Below are 14,361 nucleotides of genomic sequence, written 5' to 3'. Positions count from 1 at the left end.
AGGACAGTGCTGGTTATTGATCAGTAATTAGGAATACTAATCAGTCACAGTGACCGTTACCTTGTTTTAGCAGCTAAATTGCTGCACTGATTAGTTCAACCAAGATGGATGAATTGTCTTCTTCAAAACTCTGCCAGTTGTGATTTTTCATTTCAGCTTTTGTTGTGGACGGGCTTAAAGGGCCGACCACGGCGAGAATGATCACGGGTGAACCATAACTTTGTGTAAAATCACGTGCTAATCTGTTACTAGCGTGTGTCGCACAGAGAAAGTTGGGAGAATCAGGCGCTTTGTTACGAGAGTTGTCGGCTTTTGAAGAGAAATTTTATTCACACTTTTGGCCGAGTCGACATCAATAATCCTGCTGATCGTTCTAAACAAACCAGACACCACATCAGCGCCAAAGACAGTTTGGCTGTACTGTATGTAATGGCTAAAAATGACATTTTAATGTGTATTTTACAGCCTAGTTTACGCTATCTAAGCGTTTAATAAGTTGTATAAATATCCAAGACTGAGTTATTAGAGGAGACTAAGGACGAGAGTTTCCTCAACGTCATCAATCAGGTTACATGAAAGAGGTCGACTACAGTTAGAAACCAAGATTATAAACACTCCTGAACATCAAGCTAAGCGATGACCCTAAATTGCACCTTCATCAACATTCGCTCAAGTCAAATTTTTACTAAAATACTTGTGTCTTGTTGCTCGACAAAAGTGAAGTAGTAAGAATATCTCCATGTGAAGACAGCTGACCCGTCCTCCGTCATCGTTCATGTACACATCCCTGCAGCAGGTTAACATTCGAGGGAGGTTGTGGTGGCTTCAGATTAATGACCACGTCTTTAAAATCAGATGTTATCAATAACATATTTGGCAGTCGAGTGTCAGTCAGTTTTTCTTTCTTAAATACAATAAATGGATTTTTTTCTATGTGAAACTTGTTGGATATTGAATCTCTCTCTCTTCTGCCCTTCAGGTCAGAGATGCTCACGGCCGCCTGTCAATCATGTTATTGACCAGTCACCTCGTCCTGTGAATCCGTCCCCCCTCTGTCTTTCTGGCAAAAACACACGATCCATCTACAAAGTGTGTACATCGATATGAGTGTATGTACACACACACACACACACACACACACACATTTAGCACACAGAGCATCCGTCAGTCGGTCCGTCAGCAGAAGCATCACAGTCAATAATGTGGAGTCGGGGAGGGAGGAGGGTTTTCCTGCGTAAGGTGATGCCTCAAACACACCTGACACACGAGAACAAACACACCTCCGTGTTTGAGTGTTTAACACGAAAGCAGCTCTTTAGAAACAACCTGAATCCTGTCAGAGAAGATCAGCGCTTTGACAGAAGATGGATAGTGTAAAGTTTTAGTTTAGCCAAATTAGCCATTAGATTATTTACAGGAATGTAATAATCAGTTGAAGGATGAATGTGGTCGACAAAAGCCGACAAAAACACCAAAACCAAAGTGCTGTGAGTATCACAGCCTGATGTATCGTCCTCCTCTGTGGCACAGAGCTTCACTGTTGTCCAAAAAAACCTATTTAAAACCATCAATGAGCCACAATGTTGTTCCTCCATTAACCATGAACACACGAGCTGCTTTAAATCCTCACTACAGCAACAAATGTGGATGAATCCAGCGCTGAGAGCAGATCAGACAAATCCACTGTTTCCTCATAGAAACAGTGAACTTGGAGCTTTGTGCAACAGACAGGAGGTTAAACATTATTGACAGGTGGACTAATGCATGCCCGGTTTTATTTGTTTTTATATTTGAGTGGCTAAAAACAAGAACAATATAGAAAACCAACCTTATGTTTTGTTATCAAGAAGCAAATTAATATCTTAGGTCATCCAAATGTTACGATACCAATAAAAAGATAAGTGTGTGAGCTGTCGATCCTAAAGATTAATGTCTTTTATTTGTTATCTTTAATATATTTATTGTCCTTTATTGTTTTTACTGCTCATAATCGTATTATCTGTTCCTTGATATGATGTGATGTTATTCTTTTATTTGTTTCTTCTCTTTCTTCCTTTTCTGTGATTTTCCTGTTTTATCACTTTTATCTTTCACTTGACTCATATTGACTTTTTGTGTCTTTACATTTTCTGTTCTGCCTTCTTGTTTAAACTTCACCGTAAACTAGACGTCCTTGTGTTTGGAAGCACTTTGTAAACTCTCTTTTTAAAGGTGCTCTATAAATAAAGCTTGTTATTATTATATTATTGTCCATAGAGAACTAGAATGGCCCAAATATCCCCTTTAATTCAGTCACGCCTCGTCCATCCAGTTTCAGATACAACATTTAAATCTGCTAGATCCAGATTTATTTATTTGGACTGACATCACATCACCTAAACACACCAGATTTTTCCCCCCATGTGTTATTCCCTGAGAAATTCATTGTGAAATTAATGAAAATGAGAGAAAAAACCTCCTGGATCTGTCCCCTTTTTATTTGGATCATCACCAGAAGTTAATCGGGTCTCTTCTGGGCCGAGACTCATCCTGCATCCAAGTTTCGTTTCATTCAGTAGTTGTGTAATCCTGCCGACAGACCAACAAACCAACCAACCAACACATGGACAGAGTGAAAACACAACCTCCAAGAGATTGGATTTTGTTTCTGCGTGTCAGTTATGACCATAAATGTTTTGTAATTAAGTCTCTACTCACCAGAACCGACCCATTCCTCCCCGTCAACATTCATTAATCTCTGTTCTGTAGTTTTTTTCAGATATTCTGCAAACGACCAGACAAACGTGACTGAATCTCCTTGTCAGTGGTAATTGGCGACAAACAGGAGCAGACCGTCCGACTGAGGAAGACACTCCGTGCTATCAAAGCATGCGGAGAGCCAGCAGATAAGCTGTAGTGCCCGTCTTGATAAACGTTTTTTATAAAAGGACAACGTGTGCTGGGACGGACTCCAGTCCCCCCCGTGTGACCTTGGACAGGGTAAGTGGGTTAAGACAATTAATTAATGAATGTGTGAGGACAGTTTTTGGTTGCTGAAGCCCAAACTCTGCCACATTCAGATGTATAAATCACAAATTGCTGCTGCAACTAAAGAAATTAAGTCAGAATTCAACCTGTCTACTTTTTATTTTAAGTAGCGAGTATTGAAATTCAAGCAATTTTCCTCCGAGTGCCACTTAAAAAATGTGAAATTGCCTGACGCAGCTCTGAGTTTCTTTCCAAGCTGCTTGTCACATCTCTACTAAAAAAAAAAAAAAAAATCATGTGTCCTGGCAGCTTCAGGCTTCCATGGAGAGGAAACCTGGAGCCGGATCGCGGCCACAGAGCCCCATTGTGATGCAAATTTAGAGGAGAGAAAACTGGAAACGAGAGAGAGACGCAGAAAAAGAGAGACATGCCTGAAGGAAGCGTCGCCTCCCTTTTTTTTTTTCCATTACTGGTCTGAATCGATTTGGCTAAAAATAAAACCCGGCAGGACTCCGCTCCGATCGCGTTGCATCCACAGATGACCGAACAGGCCAAGTGTCACATCAGATGCGACTTGCATTATCCAACCTGTGTTTATTTATGTGGAAATCGAGCTGCTGTCTGCCAAAGCTGCAAGTCTGTTCTTTTACTCCGTCGCTGTTTCCTGCCAACTGAAACACAGACGCCAAAAACACGACTACATTTACAGACCGACGGGTGCGATTACGTCTCCGATGGCACCAACGCTGGCAAACAAACGGCTGCGTTCTGTATAGATTTCATGCTTCATATCCTTGTGATATTGATACGTTACACATGATGCAGCTGATTGTCGTTTTCAACATCGATATGACAGTTTTCATATTTGGAGCTTCTTCTCTAATGCACCATTCAGCACTACGAGCATGTAAATTATGAGTAACCTCGGTAACACTGCACTATTACTGCTCATTGAGCCATCCGATGCTGTATAATGACCATGCTGAGGCAGGAAATCTGCTAATTAAGGGGCTTCGGGGTTCAAACGTTAACAAAATATTCATGATTTCCACTCGGAGGTGGCTAAATCCCCGAGTTCATCAATATTTTAACAGCACAAAGAATTTTAAAATCTCATATTTGTCCCCATTATTAAGACTGACATGTTGACTGACTGACCAACAGGTGGAGCCAAAACATGAACATGTTAGAGATCGCTGCACTGGGACTAATGTTACAACTTTATCAGTTAGTCTTCTGATTATTTTCACAATTAATTGATTGTTTAGTCTATAAAATGTCAAAATACATGTAGACTTTTCATTTGGTGTCGTAACTCTCAAAGAAAAGCAACAAATCCTGAAATTTAAGAAGCTGAAAACCAACAAATGTTTCACATATTTGCTTTAACAATGACTGAAAATATTCGTTTATCAAAATAGTTGGTTTAAACAATTTTCTTTTTGTTTGATTAATCATAAATCAGCTTCGACTCGTTTCGTCTCTGCTGTAAACTTCTTATTAACAAGACGTGAATACAAAGCAGCCGTTTGACCGTACAGACATCAGCTGTCAGGCAGCTGTCAAAGTACAAACTGATCGTGTGTGTTGAGCTTCAGCCGCAAACCAGGTTTGCCGACTAACTCTCACACTTTCAGGCGCTTTCTGACGCTCTCACGCCACACGAGAGGAACTAAAGTGTGACTGCTACAGATTGAAACGTCAATCAGTGTCAATCAACTTCAGCGCCTCGGTTTGAGCCGTCCAGCGTGGATTTGCATCCAATCACATCTTTGAATTGAGTTTATATTTAATTTTTTGGCCCAGTTTGCTTTGCAGCCATCAGAATATCTAATCTCAAACTCCTGAAGGAAATATTTGACTCTTTATCTACCAAACGCTCCGCTGTGTTCAGCAGCTAATCGCACCAGGATAAAATGTTAGCAGTTAATGTTTCTGCAAACCGACGAGGTGGTTGCAATTATTCGAAGCCAACAAGGCTGCCAAACAGGCGACCAAAGTTCAAGTCACAACAGTGGATCATTTTAAGGACACCTGGAGAAAATATCCAGACATTTTTGCGGCGACCAAAACCGGCTGTTTTTCACAGAAAGTCAGATCGTCTCCGTCTGTGATCCTGGCGACCAAAACAGGTATTTAAGCCAAACCGTGATGTTTTTCCGAACCCTTATCAAGCGGTCTTTGGGCCTGAATCTCACCAGATCATACTCACAGCGTCGTGACGAGAAAGAAATAGAAAATTCAACCTAAACAAACGTAAAGTTGCAACATAAAGAAATGTCTTGCTGTGGTTTTGCTGAGATGTAACATTTATTCTGCTGATTGGGTCGCTGATTGCTAACTAGATTTTCTACTGAAACACAGCTGCCTGCTACTTGTCGGCTACAAAACCAAAACAATAAGCTGAAAGAGGCCGTATCACATATTACATTTAAAGGTGCAACATGTAGTTTTGGGGAAGAAATTGTATTAAATGTTTCCAAACTCTCTCTAATTTCATGACTGAATAAACAAACTGACCTTAAAGGACGACACAAGTTCACACTCTTTTACTTTGTTTATATGTGGCGGACCCTGCCACCTTTCTAGCTTCAAACAGTGTTCTGGGACCTCATTTTCCTCTGAGTTTGAAGTTCTTCTCTAAAACTACATAGTGTCCCTTTAATCATTTGACAAATTGTTAATGATTTGAAGTAGAAATGTAGCTTCATCAATTATTCTTATAACCTTAATGCAGCTGTGAGATCTCTTGAGATAGATAATAGATTTACTTTATTGATCCCACGAGGTCAACTGTTATGAGTTAAAGCGAGACGTACATGGATTACTGAGGCTTTAGTGGCCATGTTTTGTCTCTGCTATTAGCTGGAGACCTCAGTGTTAAGTAAACAGAGAGACTGTGAACCATCAAGAGCAGAAACCCCAATTCTTTTTTGTAACGCTCTTAATGACGTTTAGCAGCGAAGAGATTCACAACAGCCTCATCTGTGAAATGAAAACAGCTGCTATTAGACCCTCAGTGGGAACAGCCAGTCCCACTGAGCTGCTCCGTGTGACCTTGTGCTTTTTCTACAATGTTTCCAACACGCCTGTCTCTTTTTTTACAAAGATGTATTGTTGTTGAATGAAACTTTGTCTTCACATCACGCCGACGAACACCTGATATCCTGTTTTCTCAGCGTCCGGCTCCAGCTGCACTTCACTACGTCAGTACAATTATTGTAAACAAGAGAGCAGCAGCGGAGAAGACATGCAGCCTCGGACGACCTCCACGCCGCTCCGCCTGTTGTCAGCCGCTGCCTCGGATTTGGATGGAGATCTGTTGGACTGAGGACAGTTGCTGGAAGCTGTTCTCCCAAACAAAAAGGCTTTCAAAAGTTTTCTCATGATGGCACATTGTGGGAGGAGAGAAACGGCAATGGCAAAATCGCTTTGACATGTTTGTCGTACGGTGGCCTTGAGAGCTCAACGCACTGCAACTTAAGGACACGCACGCAAATATACAAAATACAACCTCTGCAAAAAACAGCGCACGACCGAATACTGAGATGAGAGACGACAACAGGAGACCAAGACGGGAGGATGATTTAGCTCATAATCTAACAACTGGATAGCTGACTTCAGTGACGAGCCACACCAAGCGTGTCCCATCACTTTTTAGTGTCTCTGGAAACAGTCAAGGTGACACACAGACGTCAGTGGAAGCTAAATAATCACGTGATGTAAATCAACTCTGAATCAAAACGTCATCTTTGATCCAAAGGTCCTGCTTTCGCCAAGTTGTCATGGAGGTCAGTTGCATCATGAGATGAGAGGTTGTGATTCCCCATCGACGCCATTTCCCCAAAACATGACCTGCCATCACTGAAGTTGCAGAAAAAGCAAGCGAGTGAAATGTTTCTCCTGTTTTCAAGGTCAAAAAACATCAGTCTAACTCTGCCACGTCACGGATCCAGACTGGACCGGTTATCAGTCATGTTGAATGATGTTTGGATCCGTCTGTCGGGCCCTGCAGTGGGTACCACACTGGTGCCATGCCACTGTCAAACAGCCAGTTTTTCAGAATCCCCAACAGTTGGGGAAAATGTCCTCCTGGACCAAAAGCCTATTTGTCCGACAGCATGTTATTGTGAAATCAAACGGCCGTTGCTCAGAAAAAACACTCTTTCCCTGCAGTAGTTGGTTTCGTGACAGCTGGTTCTGTCCACGGTGGCGAGTTGACAGCGTTTTTGCCCTTAATAAGCCGTCATTCAGGTGTCACAACAAACCATGTACCCTGACCCAAACCTGGAGCTGAGATATTAAAGTGTAACTAAACCCCAAAACCACTTTGTCCACCTGAAAACCAACGTATATGTGTATTTAGTCGTGCTGTTGAGGTCATGATCTTGACATTTTAGTGAAAAGTGTTTGAAGACTGCCCTCTACAGGTTGAAACCTGACTGTTGCCAATTAAATTTTGCTGTTAGCAAATCTCGAGGCACCAACCGACTCTCCCTCCCCGTCCCCTCGTATAAAACCAACGTTTCCCGAGTCAGAAGATCCTGAAGAGTGGACAGACCACTGACATGCATTAAGTAGTTGGATAGAAATGCCAGCCCCGCACATGTTGAGGCATTTTTTTTTAATTCCCCCGGCTACAGTAGAGGCACTTTAGCCAAACCTCTGGAGATGAGTTACTCTTCAAGGGAAAAACTTTGTCTGTTGGACAAATAAGCGTTGGAATAATGGGCTGTCCGGACAAAGGTATGCCGTCTTCACACTAGCACTAGCACTGGCGGTGATTCTTCGATAGTACTGCGGGGATCGGGAGACGCACCTGCAAGCAGGTTGACCAGTTGTGGTGGAAGTGCATAATCCCGTACCGAGTCAAACAGAGTAGAGCCAGGCCGGCAGATGTAATGAAAAATCGGCAGTGTGTTCCCCGTGTGTCCCCAAGTCCCACCGTTCTCTGTCCCCGACCTAACGTACCTTTGAATCGTTCATTCAGCCGAACAAAAGGCAGATGCTCGGTGGCTTGACCTTCTACCTCCTGTTCTTTGTATCTGCTCAGCAACCTTCTGCCTCAACTGACTTACTAAACATCCACATGTGAGTGACACGGCCCCCTCCGTTAGAAGGGTCCAACATAAACTCATCCACAGATGATTGAAAGGGTGAAATCTGCTCGTTTTTCCCCTTTCAAGACTAGGAAAGAGCATTTAGAGCGACTAAACATTGTGAATAAAAGTGATCGACTGTGTGCAGGAGTTTGTGGTCCTCTCACAGTCAGAACCAGTCGGTATCGATCAGCCACCAGTTTATATAAGTCTCTCTGGTGTGCAGGTAATTGTTCTCTTTCGAGACTGAAATTACACCATTTTGCCCGATGGTGCCTCGCAGCAGTTACACCGTAACAAGGTATAAGTACCCTGATATGATGAATCCTGAGACCATCGGATAGACACGTTCAGGGACGGACGAGACTCGGCTGCATTGCAGTACAGATGTTGTTCCCACAGGTGAAGCAGTGTGAAATCTGCTGGGAAGATCTCAGCAACAGCGGAAGTGAAACAGCCTGCGATTGACAATTTACAGTCATTCACTACATCAAACGCCTCGCTCTTCTTCTGTGGTCATTTGTTTCAGTACAAGCTTCTGTCAGCTGCAGAAGTCATCGCCGCTCTGACCCTGATCGTGAAGTGTGGAGACGCGACTGTCGGCCTGGAAGCAGCTTCTCTGTGTGACCGTCCTGGCGTCTGAGTGACGACTGCTGAACAGCAGCTCTGCAGTAACGGGAGGATAATTGAGTGTAATGGCAGGCGGTGATGCTTTGGTAAATTGCACACAGCTGAGGGAAACAATACAACACTGACAGACCAAACTGTGATACGACTGCTGAATCTCTGAGGTAAAAAAAAACCGAATGTGGCAGATCTTTTTTGGTTCTTGTTTCAACTCGTCGTGTTGTTTTTCCACAGATCACCAGAGAGAGGAGACTTTTCTTTGATTCGACACCTGATTCGTTTTGCACAAAGTCGAGGGTGAGATGAAGAAACACAAGGAGAGAGAGAGAGAGGGAGAGAGAGAGAGCTGACCCATATTTACTGTAACATTTCCCCTCCCCTCCCCTCCGTCTCTCATTGACCTCCCTCTTTTACCCCGGATCTATTTTTAGCAGCAGTCGCTCTCACTCAGGCCTAATATAAGAATAGACGCTCCTCGCAAGAAACGCAGCAGGAAAATATTCAGCAGGCAATAAACTGGAGGGGTGTGGGAGGGGGGGCGTCGCCGTCGAATCACCCTGACCGATTTTTACAAGCTCGGTCACACTGACTGTTTTCAGGCTCGTCTCTTGATCCTCGCGACACATTCATTCGGTCCTTCCATCTGATTTTTAAGGGCCACTCTGGTCTTTTTAGTGTAAGAGGAGGTTTTATTGGACTATAAAACAGTTTAATTTTACTCAACAGCTCCCTCAAGCTTAAAAATGATGCGACTGTTCCCGTCTCCTTCGCCAAAACAAGTCCATCTTCCCTGATGCAGAGGGTTTGTTTGTGGCGGCGGTATCCTTCTCGTTACGCCGGCTGCACAACCAATATATCTCTTTGTTACGCTGCTTGTTTTTCAGAAATATAAACCTTTATTCTCTGTGTGAATGAACTAGAAGGAATGAGCCCCGTCTCCTGCAGTATTGTTTCAACCCAGAGAAAAACCACTTGGTCTCTTGTTAGTCGTCGTCACGAGTGTCTGATGGGGATCTGTGTACAAACTTGGTGCCCACAGTGGACATTTGTTTCTTTCATATATGAATATTTGGTATTTAAGCTCATAAATTATGAACAGGATTAAATGCGAAGGCTTGTCCTGATTATTTCGTTCTTCTTCGAGGACATCCTCACCCAGGTGCCTTGTTATACTGCTAATCTGAGACTTTTAGCCCATATTGACCTTGTGTTAAGTGTTCAGGGCAGACAGGAAGTACGAGAGTAGTAATTTGTTCTTCATATTATGGCCCCATTCCAGTGAATTGACGAGGCATTTACTTTTACCTTTTTTACACCGAACTTAACACATATAAGGGTTTAAAAACATAGGCGAGAGACAAGTTTGTCTTTCTGTTTGTGTGTTTTTCCCCAGTTTGTCATGTTTGGCGTCACGCACGAGCTGTGAGTGTTACAGTGGTTACTTTTTAAAAAGAAGCAGAATAATATGTTGTTTACTTTTCAAATTGGTGATAAGCAAATATAAAACTCAGGAGACCATTTTGTTTATGAAAAGTTTTCCAACTTTTGTTTGTGTTATTTTGTGTTTGTGTATAACCTGCTGAAATACGAGCCTGCACTTTTATGGTCAATATGTTATTTGTTGTTGTTTTTTTGTACAACATACTTTGCGTCCTTAAGTATGACATCATTTACTTAAGTCTCTCTTTCAAACTTGACGCTGACTTGATTTTCGAGACGACGGAGAACTATTTACACATCAACATCTGGAACTTCGACGTACGTCACAGCATTGCGCTGGAAAAGGGGTGTAGATTAGCGTGTCCACCTGGCTGTCACGTTTCCATCAGAGCCTCTGGAGCCAATAAATATCTCTGACTACTACTTACAACGACTCTGTCAACTCTCTGTGGTCGAACTCTCCAAATAAAGTGTGACAGAGATACATTGTGTGTTTGTCTAGTGTGAAAGAGGTTTATAAGGTGACAGAGATCTTTAAGGGTGATTAGGTGAATCCATGGGGGTCTGTATGAAAAGGGGTAAACTCTGCACGATGAAGCCACCCTCAGAGGTCAAAAACTCTACATGTTGAGTCAGATGCATGAAGACTGTTGTCTCTAAATAACTTTGGCATCGTTTGTTCAAACGCTTAAAACAATTCCCGTATATAAAAATACTTGGGTGTGAACGGGTGGGCGTATTAAGTGTTTGAATCCAAACTTGAAGACCAGGGTTCGTATTTCCTTCTCTACCAAAACACGATGTTTCAAGTTTCCTTTATGATGCTCGTTCTTCTCTAAACACAACGAGGAGCGTCGCCGAACAGGTGGCAGATATGACGATTGTTAGAGTTTATGTCAGAGAAAGGAGTGGGCGTTTTTCTTTGTGTGCTCTGTAGTTTTCCAGTTTTTCCAGTCGATTAAAATCTGATAACAACGTTCAAATCAATGTTTTTATCCTGAAGCCAGCAGCTTGTCTTTCTTGTATGTCCTCAGTAGAGTCTGTGTGCGTTTTCCCTTCGTACCTTCAGTGCTTCAACCGTGTCCCTGATCAAGGTCGCGCAAAATCCAACCATAAAAGTTGTTTTACGTCTTCATCTCTCCTGCTAATCTCTTAATGATGTGCTATTTTACCTTTTGATTTTCTTTTAAATTATAAGTTTCTGTAGGTGGAAAGACCGACTGAATCATAATCATTAAGTTGCCGAAAAACTAGCATTTGCGTGAAATGTCAAGAACTGTCATTCAGCTATAAACCTGTGATATGATGCGACAGTCAGATGTTTTGCAGCCTTCGTTGTTTCCCTCCTTGAAAAGGCAACAACACACTTTATTGCTCGGTCTCTCTTGTGTTTCGTCCAGATTTTATTCGACCATCGCTTTCACACCTCACTCCTTGCACACGTTTCCAAAAAAAAAACCGAGAATATCAACCGTAGTGAGATAATGTGTCCGGCACAAAGCTGGCGTGATACGCTTTGATCTACTTCTGACGCCGCAAATAATAGAGAGTGAAGGAGAGGAGGGGAGGGAGAGAGAGAGACAGCCAGAGGAGATAAGATGAGAGGAGAAAGCTAAACACAAAAGGGGAACACACCCTGTTATGAAACCAAAAAAACACCAGGACATTATGTTTGGCTCTCCACACAAAAACCTCCTGCTCGCCAGAAAGCCTCCACTCTCTCCTTTTCCCTTATCGTTCCTCAACGACCTCCATCCCTCCTCTGATCCCTCTACGTCCGTCCGTCCGTCCGCTCAGCTCAGCTCAGCTCAGCTCAATGACAACCAAAGGTCAAATTTTCCCTCCTGTTATTTATTTAAATCCACCAGCAGTCATTTGTTGTCATGAAGGAGCTGATGAGGCTTTGATGGAGCGTTTAGAAAGACAGAAGGAGGTGGTCGTCCTCTGCTGCAATGTGTGTGTGTGTGTGTGTGTGTGTGTGTGTGTGTGTGTGTGTGTGTGTGTGTGTGTGTGTGTGTGTGTGTGTGTGTGTGTGTGTGTGTGTGTGCTCATACATGAGCATGTGGAGCTGCATGCCTCACTTAATGGGGATGGATTATACACAAACACACACAGAGGGGTGACCATGCTTTTCCTCGAACAGACAGCAGAGCAGTCTGAAGTGCGTCTCTTGGGTCTTAGTGTCTGTAGTGAAGAGGCTTCTGTCAGAGATTCAAAGCTGTGTGTGTGTGTGTGTGTGTGTGTGTGTGTGTGTGTGTGTGTGTGAGGTCTTGTGCTTGAACTATCTTCGTGAGGACCATGTGTAGACCTTGACAGTGAGGACATTTTTGGACTGTGAGGACATTTTGTTCTCACTTCCCTTCAAAGACTTCAAAGATCGAGGTTCGAGGCTTGATTTTAGGATTAAAGTCAAACTGAGATGTGAAGCCAAGTCACTTTTTGTGTTCTTGAAGATGAACTATAATAACACCACAGCTGTCACATGTTAATGCTCCAGTTTTCAATGTAGGATAGATGGATGTTTGAAACAGAAACAGCGTCTACTTCAGTGCTTGCGTTGGTCATGCAATGTTAGCAATTTAAGACATCTGTCCTCTTCAAACCTTCAACAATCAGGAAGATCCTCTGCGGTTAAGTTTGTATTTTGCTTGGGAAATGGAAATTAGTTAGCCTAGCATGCTAAAGTCAGCACTGATTCTCTCCTAGACTTTACTTCTCACTGTGCTTCCAACACCCAGACGCTCTCGCACACACTGCAGCTCGGTAACGCTTCAATGCAAAGCACATTACAGTTTCCATCTCAGTCACACTCCTGTCCTTTTTAACACGTGGTTAACGTTGTGAAAAGGTACAAAGTGTTATATCAAAGACAACTGATATTAGCACTTAGTATTATTCCCAAGAAATGTAACGCATTGCAGCGACGCAGACCGCCACGACTGTGATTGATTCACCGGATAGCATCGCTTTTCCAGCTTCTCCTCCGGTGCACAGTGGTGCTGCTAATACAAGTCATTGTGACCAGTAGTTTCCCCAGTAAACACACCGACCTCTGCAGCTGTTGCAGTCCCTCCTGACTGGTGGCTGCAGCTCTTCTTGAGATGCTCTTCTCCTCCAAGTGTCTCTGGGCTAGAGAGAGCGGACAGGCCAAGTGTCCGAAGGGCAGGCTGCCCCTCCACAAGCAACCCCGTGGTCCTGTGTCCAAGCTCGGTGTGTGGAGGGGCAGTCCTCCCTGCAGACACTCAGCATGTCCACTCTGCCTGGCCCAGAGACACAGCTGTGAGCCGAAGAGATCAGTGCATTTACCAGGACAAGTGTACAGCTAGCAATCTGCTGTATCACCACCACCAGGAAGGCTGAGGGCCTGTGTCCACATAGCGTTTCTTTGAGCACCAGCATTCAACAACTGTTTCAGTTGGCTGCTCCGAACGCTTCGACTTTTCAGAAAGGCGCTCGTGATGTCACTGTAGCTCTTTTTTTAATTCACCGTATTTTTGTCTCCTATGGATCCTGACATCACTCACATCCTCCTCGCTCTGATGTCCCGATGTCAAATAAAAAACAAACGGATAGTAAACCTCAACGGAGCAGTGTCGATCATAGATATTGTTGCCACAGAGACAAGACGCACGTGCAGCGTTTCTCCTCAGCCTGAAAACACTGTGGACACGAGCCCCTTATCGTCCTTTATGCAGTGGCTAAGAATGTCAGGCCTCTAGCTCGTTAACTCGGCTTTGATGTGATAAAAAGGGATGGTCACCAGCACGAATCACCACGTGGGGTCAGCCACACGTTCGTCTTTGTTAACGGTTAAAGGTGCTATTTGTAAGAAAAGCTGATTTTTTGAGTCTCATTCCCAACGAGTGAAAAACTGAGGCTTCGGGATGCTGGCTGACGAGAAGGGAATGAGACTCAACAATCAAGTTTCCTTACAAATATCACCTTTAAAGCTGCAAAAAGCGAAGATGCAGTTTGCTTTGCCTCAGAAGCAGATGATCATATATCCTTGAATTATATCACAGTCCACCCACACAGATATTGCACCAATCAAATAAACAATAATCTGAGTCAGAAGCAAAAATAATAATTCATGACCCCTGAAGATGAAAATAATCCTGACATTTCTGATATTGACAATATGAGCTCACAAAACAAACTCCAGGGGACTGAAGTGGTTCCTGAACGCAGCTTGTTTAAATGTAATTCAGACTTTAAGACATTAAGTTGA

The 14,361-nt window shown here is 43.2% G+C and overlaps 1 protein-coding gene and 1 long non-coding RNA gene across 9 annotated transcripts in view; one reads left to right on the top strand and one right to left on the bottom strand.

The window, feature by feature from the left end:
• The window catches only part of LOC311272920, a 43,596-nt gene extending 35,770 nt beyond the window's left edge, over window positions 1-7,826 (top strand). Inside the window, exons 6-7 of the long non-coding RNA XR_014624620.1 lie at window positions 980-1,109; window positions 2,749-7,826. This is a non-coding gene — a long non-coding RNA (uncharacterized lncRNA). The remainder of the gene's footprint in view (window positions 1-979; window positions 1,110-2,748) is intronic.
• Window positions 1-14,361, bottom strand: part of LOC311272913 (uncharacterized protein) — a 55,825-nt gene that overhangs the window by 40,213 nt on the left and 1,251 nt on the right. The window lies entirely within an intron of this gene.

Source organism: Pagrus pagrus (assembly GCF_965226575.1).
Source record: "Pagrus pagrus genome assembly, chromosome: 17".
In the NCBI taxonomy this organism is placed as follows: Eukaryota; Metazoa; Chordata; class Actinopteri; order Spariformes; family Sparidae; genus Pagrus; species Pagrus pagrus.
This window is presented reverse-complemented; position numbering and strand designations above follow the sequence as displayed.